The 11,066-nt window shown below is 29.8% G+C and overlaps 1 protein-coding gene across 2 annotated transcripts in view; it reads right to left on the reverse strand.

Moving 5' to 3' along the window:
* Positions 1-6,750, reverse strand: part of LOC116767944 (extracellular sulfatase SULF-1 homolog) — a 51,258-nt gene extending 44,508 nt beyond the window's left edge. For both annotated transcript variants that reach the window (XM_061526659.1, XM_061526657.1), the window contains exon 1: positions 6,504-6,750. The gene's annotated coding sequence lies outside the window, so the exon portion shown is untranslated. The remainder of the gene's footprint in view (positions 1-6,503) is intronic.
* Between the last annotated feature and the right edge of the window lie 4,316 nt (positions 6,751-11,066).

Below are 11,066 nucleotides of genomic sequence, written 5' to 3' on the forward strand. Positions count from 1 at the left end.
ACCAAAATATAATTTAAGCTATTTCCTATCCGAGTAATGTCATCGTATTTGAGTTATAATGAAACGTTGCTAGTAGTTAATAGATCAAATTATGTCTGTATATACACGAGTATAAGCCCTAATTGTATTACATACTCTGTAAAATCCGTCGATTAGATTTCTATTCTACATAGAAAAATGCGATAAATTTTCTAATAATAATATAAAATATATTTTTCATCCAACTAAACTATATCTAGTTGGGATATATCTATAAAAAATATAATATTATATCACATTTTTATTCTGTTTTTTTGTACATATTTTATACCGCACTTTAACCAACAATTCTGTTTTTTTTTTGTACATATATTACACCGCACTTTTACCAACAATACATATAAAAAAAATGTCTTTGCATTTGGGTTATTTGAATTACTAAGCTTAGTAAATATGACGTTATACAACTGTAGAAAATTACCATAATTTTATGATAAAAGTTTCTACACCAAAAGATTAAAAATCGCTAGCAAAGAAAAGAAGCAAAAGATTAAAGGTTAGGACTGCTATAAATTAATATACATTTGAGCCATTCCTATAAATGAATTAATCAAAAAATTTTACTTCGATTTTCGGATACATTGAGCGCATTTATTATTTCATTTTTACATTTCACTCAAAGTTCCGACTACTTTACAACAACCGTGATCACGGGAAGACGAGACAAGTGTTTGAGAAACTCAGTGTGTATTGTAAGTAATATATTTGAAAATTGTATTATGATTTAATTGGGTTCTCTCGTAAATCCTGACATCATTACGATCAAGAAATAAACATTATCCTTAGCAAATCAATGATTCAAAGTATTCAGAGAACAAATTTTATTTGATAACAAAATGGCTGCTTGACAGACTTATTAACGTTGAAACTGTAATCTGTAAATGACGCTATCGGAGCCATTAGGGCTAACAGCCTGTGCTAACAAAAACACGTTAAAACATTGAAAACTGCGGAATAAATCTTGCAACGGTTACATAATATGAAATAAAATATACGTATAATTATGTCCAAAAAGCGAACTTAGTAACTAAACTAGTTTTATTCATTGGGATCCAATAAAATTTAAAACCGTCAGTCCGTCATTCAGCTCCCTTTTATATAATTGACAATCAAAACTAGATATACCGGTCAAAGATGAAATGATAAGATAATTAATATATAATATCGATATTAAAAAGCACACTCTTCGTCGAGAAACATAGAGTATAAATATTTTTTAATATTCACATATATGTAGTATAATATTAACAGATTGTAAAATCTATTACAATCAAAAGATTAGTTACTAACAAAAAAAAATATGTAAAACAAGAAATTTGATCGAATTTACTAAAACTTTCACTTTTAATTGTTATTAAAAGTAATTATTTTAATTAAGTATACTACACACTTATGTAAGAATTTAAAGACGATTATATAAGGAGTCAGTATAACGAAATGTTTTAACTTGCTTCAACAAAAACTCTATTAATAACCGATACAAAATCAATTAATTCCTAATCAGTTTAGCGAAAAGAAAGATAGTGATTATAAGCATCTGATCATCTAACCAGGCACGTACTAGACGGCCATCAAGCCATTTAAATCTATGGAAGAAGATTATAGAATGCGGTCATTATACAGGCATTTGGTCGCCGTATTTGGACGCCCCTGGATGAGACCATATCTGTCAGTCTAATGACAGAAGAAAAAAAACACCCACATGCTTTTGCATTCCTGTCAACCAATGACTTAAAACCACAGAGGATCAAATATTGTTTAGACTATATATACACTATACTTTTAATTATATGAAAATACGTAAATCTTTTTTTTTTTATCGAATTGTCAAATCAATTTTTACAAAGAAACCTTTCTACGTGATATGGACATAAATTAAAAATTTATTAGCTCTCGACGCAATATTATTGGTCAAAATATAGCAGCGGGACAAATACGCTATTGTTTCCAGCCTAATATATATAATAATTGAGTATTGTCAGTGTTTGACATTATTTTAAAAGGACAGTCATTCATACCTCTAAGATCCTTTTGTATAAAACAGCCGCCGGATTTTTGAATCATAAAAAGGGGACGAGACCCTTAAGGTTACTATTAAAATTTACTCAGATGTACCTGACCGCATTCGATACAAACGGAGATCTTATTCTTTTTTTTTATTTCAACAATCTCACTCCATATTTGACTGAAATATATGAATGGAATTTTACTTTACGATTTCAAAAAAAAAAAAAAAAAACAAAAAACACAGCACTCAAAACGCCGCGCAATTCAAAAATGACAACCGGAAAAACTAAAAACTATACTTTGCTGTAATTAAAATGTTACTTATATTAATAACAGTAGGTAGTCGTTTCTCGTCTCAGAACAAGTCTTTAACAACGTTTCAAACCATTTCAATTCCGGGTATTTTGTAAGTAAGAAGCGAAATGAATGGAGTTGTAATGATAATTATCTAATTATATCCTTCATCCATGCCGACACCTGGTCCTGGACTGGTTAACGACCTCTTTTGTGTCTTTTTAATCTTATTCATTAATGATACACAGCTTTTTATAATTATTAACATATTTTTACGTGCTTCAGTTGAAATACAACCAAGAAGTATGTATATCGCCAGTTGATATATCATAAATAAATCATATAAATGATTTGATATTTTTTTTTAAGTATACTGTCAACATTATTTATATAAAAGGTCGATAGAAACTCAATGATGGAGATAATTTTAAATCCGATGAGCCAAGTGACATGTGCTCGATATATATTTATTTAGACAGGCTGAAAAAGTTAAGTTTTTGCCTTATTTTCATGATAATTGTAAACAATCTAATATGGAACGGCGATTGTCCGTACTTATTTTATAAAAGGTATGGAATTACGGCAGTCCGTACATTGCCTATTTCGTCAACAAAAAAGTTGACAAAGTTCTTTATTTGAACGATCGAGTCTAACCAAATACAGAACGCGCCATATCGGCAGCTTTTATCTAAATGGAACGTAAAAAAATTTAAGAAAGATCGAATTGAATGAATAATGACAGCTACATAAATAATTTAAAGACGTCTTGTTTTAATTCATTAATATTTAATGAGTAAAATTTTAGGTAACATGGCAACAACATTCTGGACGAAATTTTTTATATTGATATCGGAGTTCATAGCACTCTAAGATATAATATCTGTGTAAATAAGAAGATGCAGTTGTATAGTTATTAACGTTGGCTTCCGCCCGTCACAATGTGACAGGGTTGTGAAGACGGCAAACGATAATATAACTTGAAGCAAGTTTGAAGGGAAACTGATTACTGAATGAAGATATAAAATATAATGATTATCTTTTCCGATCCCTTTGATTTTGAACCATACAATAATGTATACGAACATTTTTGTTGTAAATGTTTTTTAATCAGGACTGCACCTATTGTATATTTAACCTGCGGTTGACTGCGTGACCTGACTTCGACTGAGTGTTTCAATACCTTTGCTCTGCGACATGTTATATTAACAAAGCCATAACTAAAAAAAATATTAGCCAATGAAAGTCACTTCAAAATCCACCTTATTGTATAACAAATATTTATATTACACAAACATATGTTTAACTATAGAAAAAGATTTTATAGGTACGTATAAAAGAGGTTTTATACACCATATACCTGCCATACAGAAAAAAAAAAGATTTTGACATGACGAACTGCCTTATCAAGTTTATTTATATTTATAATATTTAAATGATGTTATTACTCAATTTATTTACAGACGTCAGCGCATATTAATTACGCATTATTAAGTTACACATACATTCGTTTTAACGTTAATTAAATTTCCATAATTTATGAACGGAATTCATCAAACTTATTCATTATATACATTTGATAACGAAATGGCTCAGTTAATTTGTCGTTGGGTTCACATTATTTTTGTCGATCTTATCAATAAATTAGGAATGAGATGTTAATTGACTTGTGTTATAAATTATACGATACGTTCAAGGGATTCTTAGTTAAACTGTTTTGCATTTTCTCATATATGAATGGAAGACGATAAATCTTTTAATACTGCAGTCATACCTGACGCTTATTTTCTATGCTATAGGAATGGAGATGCCAGCGTAATTATTTATATTGACTCTCGCAACGAGAAATTGCGAATGGTTGAACCGGACCCAACTACGGCTCCCGGAGAGATGTTTTGTTGTTTTTATACTCTGTGCTATTTCCATATATAAGAATTTTGAAAGAGATAAATAGAAATCATTTAATTATATTTAGGCTACTATTTGTGTTTCACATATTTTTTTAATTATTTGACACTTTCTGATCTCTTGACAAATTTGAAAATGAAAACACAGTTATCACATATATCATGATGTAAAAAAAGAGAAAAAATATATTTAAAAAAACTTATATTTAATTTATTTAACAATCTAAAGGACCGTGACAGCCAATCTATAGTAAACGTAAAGTAGAACAAACAACACATAAATTAATTAAGTTTATTGCTATTAAGGTCAATTTCATACAACAATATTATAAGCGAAGAAAGTGGTTAACATATTTGAGATGAACGCGTATCATATCGATTGATAAGGAATTTTTCTCACATAAAAGAACGAGGAGAGAAAGTAATAAAAATATTTAATACATTTTAGAATATTCAGCGTCGGCTGAACGTGATGTGCTAAAACCGAAATTGAGTAACTGAAAAATTTAAGGAAAACAGTGAAGTCAAGGAATTAAAAAAAAAATCGCTTTTCGTTTAAATATGTTAAGACATTTATAACTGGCAGTTTACATCCTATCGTTTATCACGAGACTGACGAAAAAAAATAATGGGTTAGAAAAGAAATGAAACGCACGAGTAATAAAATTATGCAAAAAAAAAATGCGTGGAAGCGAACTAAATGAGATATGTATAATGCATTCATATTAGAATTTTCTAAATCGATACCCGGCCGAGTTATATTGGCATGTTCATTTTATTGTTATTCCAAGTCTATTTTAGACGATAAATAAGAACGCGTACATTAGTCTAGCCGGCTGTTATGATGCTAGGATCATAATCAGAATGTAATGTATATAAAAAACTTAATTGCCTATGTTTATATAAGAAACTTTATTTTTATATCATTAAATGCAAACACTATAAGCATTACAGGTTGTATGTAATATTTCGGATGGCGAGATATTTTCACAAGTATTACAATCTCCAAGGTCACATACGTGGAATTTCTTTATGTAAAAAATCTATTGCAAGTCCCAGTTGACCGGCCTATTTCATGGTGCAGTCTCGTCTGGTGTATTGTCATTCTATCGGCCCCATTGTGCCTTTGTCGGACCCCATTCGATATGGGATGGTGCATTTTAAAAATGTTATTTTTCAACATAGACAAAAAACTACATAGATAGACATATCATTTAATTATTTTTTATCGTTTATTTTGATTTTTTTTATAGTTTTACATTGTTTTCGACACAGTTACACGCACTCACACATCCTCACACACAGACATTTTGAATTATCTCAATAAGTATGTAGTTATCTATGATCAGACTGTGTTAATAGCAACTAATATGATGCTAACGAGGCTTATCATAGAGTGCAACACCATTTACATCAAGACCCTAGGTCACCGACACCACAATGAGGCATTAAGTGGCGATACTATACATCAGGTTACATACGAAATTATACTAATAATAAAAAACGGCGTTGCTCGTGAATATTAGGAATTAAATTTGAAAATAGGTTATAAATACATACATTACTAGTTCTTTAATTAAACAGCGTCTTTATAGTCCACAAATAACAATTAAGGATATCGGTGGAATACATTATTGTACAAACTACATCGAATTCAATATGACTTTCACACTTGACTGAGAATATAGCTCACGAGAACCCACGGCTTATTACATCAAATGTATAATCTTTCATTGTAGTAATCTATTAATCTCACGCCTTAAAGGTAACCTGCCGCATTCTTCGAACGTATGGTATTTCATACTGGGTCATAATATATATATTTTCATTAAAAACACCTTTTATAAGATACAAATACTTATTTAAACTTAAGCATTTTAAAGTTTCTTAGTTAGTAATAAATATAACCGTCATTGATTCCGCTAGTTTTATTGACTTAAATCACATCTGCGGGTAGAAGCTATAAACAGTTATGAATATATGATTAAAACATTTAGTTAGTAACTCAATATAGCCGATAAATAAATGCAATTTACAAATTAACTGGTAATATAAATTATGATTTAAAAAAAAATAAACTTAGATATTTCTGATGCATACACTCGATTGGAATTTCAAAAATCGAAATATTTACTCGATTAAAACACTCGTATCTTATCACATGATAATGAAGGCTAAATGTAGGACCTACATAGAGGATCGATTCGGCAATTTCAACATACTTTAACGTCATAGAAACTCCACAATTATAATACTCACCGCGAGTAAAAGTGCAACAGGATCTTACACTGTGCACTCGATATTAAAATATAAAGAAACTCAATAATAATGAAACTAAAACTGAGTTATTGAAAATAAAATAAAAATAATACGTCTAGGACGACACAAAAAAAAACGTCTGTGAAAAAAAAACCTCTAAAGTTAGAGAAGAAGCGACGATGAACGTAAAGTTTTGTCGCCTCTGAACCGCGTTACGTCGGAGCGTTCGGCCACGTTTGATGCCGACGCGAGACTGTAATCTGTATCTGTGAGGCGAATTCCCGGCCGAGCTTTCGTACAGCCATCCCGCTCCCTCGACGGTCACCTGCCGGTTAAAAAAATAAGGTACACATTTCGCCGAAACTCGAACCGAACTAAACACAACTGTAAGAGATGCTTCACATTCACATCCGAAGGGCTGCTGGGCCAGTTTAAGTCTCTCTCTCACCTCGCCTCGGCTATACCGTACCAGTTTGCACGCGAAGCCGTAATTTGGGTACATTATCTATCATTCAGTTTGTAAATAACTCCGTGTGAACGATCTCCACAGGTCCGATCGTTCTCCTACTGACGTTTACTAACGTTATAAACAAATTTGTTATAAGCCCACCTGTAATCTACAATACGACTAGTTTCCATGCATATTTGATTCAATTTAGCCGCTGCTGTGGTTTATCTCGGTGAACATCCTACGTCAATATTTATGTATACAAAGTAAAGAAACTTCTCGGCATGTTTACTAACCCCATTGTGCTGTTGGAGCGACTTCTGGCTCTTCTGATACAACGGGATTATCCCCCAAATATAGAAAATACACTCGTAGGTTATGTTCGCAAAGTTATTATACCAACATCCTCTACAACTCACAGATGACAAAATATTTATTTTTGAATGTTACATTTTTTATTTTAATGTTCATATACATATATATATGAACATTAAAATATAAACAATATAGGACATATTTAATATAATAACCAATCTTTATGTTACGGTATACTTACATAAGCTAACAATACAATAACAACATAAACTAACAATACAAAATACAAACTAACAATTACAACAAATACGTAATAAATATTAGAACAAATGTTTTAGAAACAGCCAATATAGGTCCAGTATGAATACTGTGATTTGTTTTATATGAGAAATGTTCCATTCCTTTTTTCTAATGTTTTGACATCAATTTTATATTAGAAGAGTAGTAAAATCAAAAGTGTAATGACATTTGCATATTTTAATATATTTTATATTTATATATATATGTATACATACAACAGAGGCTGCAGCATTGTTTTCTCTTTCTAAGTCCTGAGAGGATTTAAGAAGCGAGACACAGCAAAGCACTTAGCGCATAGGTGTTTTGTGGTTTAAAATACTGCTGAACATGCTAAACACTAAATATTTTTAAGTAGACTTGAAGAATATATAAAAAGTCAGAAGATCTAAAAAAAACACTAAACGATCTAACAGCAAATCGAATTAAAAAAAGTATCTTGATGAATAAAAATACGACACTATCGCTGTTTTTTTTTTTTATCGTCTACTTTCACGTTATTAGATTCTGTGGATTCAGTCATAATGAGTTACCTTCATCGGCATCCTCATTTCATAGCGGTTAACAGGTTTAATGGCAGCTATTGCCTGTCGGGCATTCGCAGTCATAGTTTTAGTTCCAACATGACTTCATACGAATCATTTTCAATCTACATTTAAATCAAGCGTCATTATAATACGTAAGTAACATTTAAATTTTGTCGATGTTCACACTTATTCGCCGTGTATAACTGATCATCAAATGAAGAATTCAATTTTCACTATCGCACTACGATATTACGATTTTATAAATCATCACTGACGAAAGTGAAAAACTTTTTTTTTTAATGTAGATAACACTGCTCCGACTTATAATAATTTTAAACATAATCTTTAGTTTTTATCTCTATTATTATATGAACAGGGTTGAAATTGCCCTTTACCCCGTATCAAAAGTTGTTTGAGGGGCCTATATCAAAACTCGGTATGGGCCCTTCTCTCTAACTGCAGCGAAGTCGAGGTCGGAGAGTATAGGTGATGCTGGAGATTGGAACGAATAATTCAGACTTATACTTGATCACTGTGACTAGGAATCCTATAGCATTGTTACCCGTAAAGAAGGTGTTTGTGTATAATTTATTTCTCTCCCTTTATTCGGAGAATTAGAAGTAAAATTATAAATACTATTGTGCGAAAGCTACTTCGAATCAATTTTGCTGTAGGCTAGATATTCTAACAAAGATTTGGGCTTATTTCTGAAAGATAAATTTTACTGCTATCTATATATATACACATATATATAGCAGTAAAATTTATATACATATATATATGTATATATATATATATATATACTAGAATCTGGTAATTCATCGTATTTTTCATTTCTTTTTAAAACTCCAGCGATTACGTTGTGGACTTTATACTCACTTGAAGTAAACGTCTTGGGTCAGCAGTATAAGTGTTTTGTTTACGATCAACTCAGTAAAGAAACAGTTTTAGGGATAATTTTGAGTCAAAAAAAGTATGGTGTTATCGATAACTCTTCTTTAAGATTCTATTTAGAGAGTTTCTCAAGCATTGTGAATAGGACATACGATAAGTCGTTAAGCGTGCAAATGTAAGAATGAAATTCTGTCAAATACTAAGCTTGATGACAACTGTGAACACAAAAAACTTAAATATGTAATTTAAGACTGGCAACTATAGAATGACAGCAGGTTATAATGACAAAACCTCAATAAGTACTGCTTAAATATTAACGATTTATTTCATCTAATTGACATCACATTTATAGCGAAATAAAAGAAGATAAATATTACCAAAATCTAATCTAATAGTAATTTTAAAATTTCAAAATTAAAATTATATATTTATGAGCGATCAAAAGAACTTACTAATGGGCAAAACGAATAAATTGTGTTCATTTAAATTTCACCCTTTTTTATAACCGCTGGTTTATTGATTTTTTCATTTATTATAAGTCTTCCTACTGTGTTACATTTCTCTTCATACAAGATTTTTCAGTTCCGTAATAATCATAATAATTTTTATTTCATTTTTTTCATATACAAATTAACAACTTCAGGTTTATTTCTACATTTAAGTTTTGTTTATTTTGTTGCAACACGTCTATAATAAAACTGTCTGTACAAAAGATCGCTTTACAGGAATTTTTAAACATTTCTAATGGCAACACAATAAATTGAAGCACAATTGTTGTTCTATATGAGTTACAATAATCTTAATGACTACAAAGACAATATAACAAATGATATTATTATGACCAAAGGTTTTATTTCTACACTCAAGGTCCAAAATTGTTTTTTTTTTTTTCAAAATAAATTCGCTATTTAATCCATTTGATGGGTACCCTTATTACAAAACGGAGCGTTTCAAATTTTATTCATAAACCTGCGTTGGCACTGTATATTGCAGTGATTTGAACTGAATGATAAATTTAAAATTGAAATTGAAATGATAATTGAAAAGGGCGCGTAGGAAGTTTGACAGTAAAAACTTTTGGTAGTGTTAACTTACGGTAGGTACCTACTGAGTACTGGTTTTAGTACACTTTGACGTAAGCACTGATGGTTTTAAATTTTTGATTACTAATTAATAATTATCTTTTATAATACCTATTATTTTTTGTAAAAATGATGTTTTCAGTATTTTTGTTACATATGCATACTCCTTGTAAGCTGATAGATATTAACAAAATAATATTTTTTATTATTTTATTTTTATAGAGAACTGTGTAACGAAATTTGTATATGTTTGTGATAAAACTGAATTAAAAATATATTAAGCGAGAAATATCTCCTTATGTTCTAAATGTAAGGATCAAAACTATAATATAAAGTATATTATAGTTTTGATCCTTACATAGTGAGTAATCTAGTGTTAAAATGATGGTGACATATTTGATAAATAAAAAAATTATTTATAGACGGTGTTTTAATGTATTACATCTTTTAATAACTTTGGATATATTTTTGCTATTTATATGAGTTCATGGTTATTTCCATGGTGTTGTGTGATTCTCCGCACGCGTCACTTCCATATTAATAACCTATTACTAAACAGCTGACATCATTGAAAATAATATACGAATAATTATTAGCGTTTGTTTTTATTAAAGACCTTAAATGATATAAAAGTTTTTAAATATATGTATGTAAAACATAAACTCAGTCCTTTTTTATTTTATTAAAGCTGAATCATAATCTCCTTAGACATTAAGAATATAAACCCTTTCTGAAAGAATATAAATCTCTTTATGACGTAGAGTTTATTTAACGATATTAAAATCCTGGTGATTTTGACGTTAAAGATTTTTTTTTATAAGAAAATAAAAGCTTTGGTTGTACACACATACTACTACTACTGTACTGTACTACTACTGTAATAAAATATATTCTTTGACTTATCAAATATATTAATGTACCTATTCAAAGTTTTGACTTCGTTGTTTTCTTATGTAAAACTATTTATAAAAATCACTTTAATGCAAATTCGTTCCCATTT

Source organism: Danaus plexippus (assembly GCF_018135715.1).
Source record: "Danaus plexippus chromosome 3 unlocalized genomic scaffold, MEX_DaPlex mxdp_25, whole genome shotgun sequence".
In the NCBI taxonomy this organism is placed as follows: domain Eukaryota; kingdom Metazoa; phylum Arthropoda; class Insecta; order Lepidoptera; family Nymphalidae; genus Danaus; species Danaus plexippus.